The sequence below is a fragment of the Triticum dicoccoides genome, chromosome 3B (assembly GCF_002162155.2).
Source record: "Triticum dicoccoides isolate Atlit2015 ecotype Zavitan chromosome 3B, WEW_v2.0, whole genome shotgun sequence".
Classification (NCBI taxonomy): domain Eukaryota; kingdom Viridiplantae; phylum Streptophyta; class Magnoliopsida; order Poales; family Poaceae; genus Triticum; species Triticum dicoccoides.
In genome coordinates, this window is record NC_041385.1 from 106310279 (window position 1) to 106313138 (window position 2860).

Below are 2860 nucleotides of genomic sequence, written 5' to 3' on the forward strand. Positions count from 1 at the left end.
TTGTATTCATGATATTGCTCCATGACGTACAACTCGCATTTGGTGTCTGAGATCCAATCTTGGCTTCCAGCACATCCCATGTATCCTTACGACCTTAACAACCTCAATGATCATGAAAGGTTCAATGATCTTGTCACAAAGAACACTCATAACAACACCTCTAAAGAGGGTGTCAGTAGCCTTGAATGCTTGTTCTAGTCGAGGAGTAAGCATTCCCCTGGCTTTCCCTTAGAGGCGTGAAAATAGTTCACGATGGTTAGCCAAAGAACTGGCCTGAAACGCCATCTCTTGTAATTCATAGCCTCAAACGGAGGAGGTCTAAGGGTCATGGTGAAAGTAATCGAAGAAATTTGCCTACACATATCAGTTTTGGGGGTTGTTAAATATTTGAGCAATTTTACATATAAATTAATCTTGAAATACGATAGATAAACCTGTCCAGATCAATTAGTAGTAGTAATAAGAAATCCCTAACATTAGGGATAAGAACACATACGATGGAGTGGATGATGAGGCATTCGCATTCACGATACCGCACCAGCGAGCGGCATGTCGGTGAAGAGCTCATCGATCGGAGAAGAAGTCACCGTTGGCGAAGTAGCCATGTGCCACACGACACGGAAGAACCCAGTTGTAGCACTAGAGCTCTCCCCAAAAAGTCTTGATCGTCCCTCTCATGTACAAGATCATAAGAGGCGGGTTCGGGAGACCTACTATCTCACTTCTCGGTGCGCGCCAACAAGAGAGGGGAAAGACGTAGGCGGCACAAAGCTTTGGGACGATGCGGCAAGCGCATAGAAGGCGAAGTGACTCACACACACTCATCTGCGTAGATGAACAACCTCTTATAGGTGAGTTGCAACTAACCTACTCAAAAGAGGAAGAAAACAGACGCTCACCGGGGAGAGGAAGAGAAACACTCCACAACGGTTCATTTTCATCTTTCACTAGCCAAAAAGTTTCGACTTTTTTCTTGCATGACAATAAGAAGTTAGCAAACACGTGGCATATGTCCTAGCGCGGTTCGATCATGAAACATGACACACGCCTGCAAGGCGTGGCTGGCGGAGGAGGAGGAGGGCTCATGTATATGCCCCCTTCTCAAGCTCTTAATGTGTGGAACAACCCACTATATATGTTGGTCCCAAAAAACCTCCACTAGCATGATGTAGCTAAACTTACCACACCCCGGGGCATATTGGCCTATGTGATTTTCCCTAGGAATAAATGAAAGTAATAATGGGCAAAGCCCAATAATTCTAATAGGTTAATTTGGCTAGAACTATCGGCACACTTAATAAGGGTATCAGCCACAATGTTAAACACCGGAAATATGGATTTCCTTGCCAAAGACCTTTCTTAATATGAAAATATTGACCAACATCATCATTAACTTTTATGGCTACCTTACCACCATACACGAAGCTATTTTCTGATAGGGGTGTTTTATTACTTAAAAGGTTTAAGTATTACACCTGACATCTACATAACTAAGATGCACACAGCCAACCAAAGTCCAAACCCAAAAAAAGGGTGAAATACAAGTAAACATAAGACTGTAGGACACCTCATCCGTGGGAGGGTCAATCTTAAAATCATGCTGCCATCCATGTCGGGTAAAAGTATCCCTCGACGTGCTCTCCGGTCGTGTACACACATCCATAAACAGATCTCGATTAAAAACACGTTATAAAGATGACCATAAAGGAAGCGTACCGGTACATCTGTAGATAACATGCATAAGAGAAGTGCTTTTATTGTTAAAAACCTTATCATTTCTACATAGCCAAAGCGAGCAAATAATGGCAAGCGCTTTCACCCTGAGAAGAATTCTAAACATGTGATCCATCTCATGTAACTAGTTGTCAAATAAATTAGCAACACTACATGGATGATACAAGGCAGAACCTATTTGGATGATTGTCCATATAGAACGAGCTAAATTGCATTGGAAAAACAAGTGTTTTATTGTTTTGTCGTGATGACAAAAGACGCATTGCGTACTTCCATGGAAATTCCTCTTAATAGGGTTATCTTTAGTACGAATGACTCGACGAAGATACCACGCAAAGATTTTATTCTTAAATGGTGTCTTCATCCTCCAAATATTCTTATTATTATCAACTGGCACCTTTGACTGGATCAAAGCTCTATACATAGAGTCCAGCGTGAATTTACCACTCACGTGTAGGTTTCAGCGAAATTCATCGATACCTTATGACAGATGTACCGTGGACAGTCTCTGTAACAAAGTGTTACATATTCAAGTATGGTACCAATTAAATATCTTCTGAACGTCACATTTGGTGGAAAGGATTCCATAACCATGGAGATAGTATCACCCATGTGACGCACAGTGTTGTATAGACACGAAGCTATTAACCCAAGTCCGCAATTTGGTCATACTTATATGGGAATAATTACACTGAAGTTCAGTTTAAACAACTCCAGGTGGCCAACACGGAGGTCCACAAACAACTTCATAAGATCCTCCTTGATTATATCCTAGAAGCTCATAGAGAATTTCAGCCGGGCAACCATCACGACTTATGCTTAATCTTGATGTCAGGAAAGCATTTGACGGGTGGATTGGGTGTTTCTGCTTTCGCCGGGCTATGGCGGGCGTGAATCTGCGGCATTCTCGCTTCGGCTTCAACAACAATGATCGCCAATGCCATACCGGCCAGGACATCAAGAACAGACGAGGTTTGCGTGAGGAGATCCCCTCTATGGAGAGACAAAACAATTGTTTTGCCCATCTGCACAGACGCTGCGCAGTAGAACAGAGCCAAGTTGGTCAAAGCCTCATTCAGCATTTAAAATACACAAATGCAGGACAGCCCCCCCACCCCCCCATCCC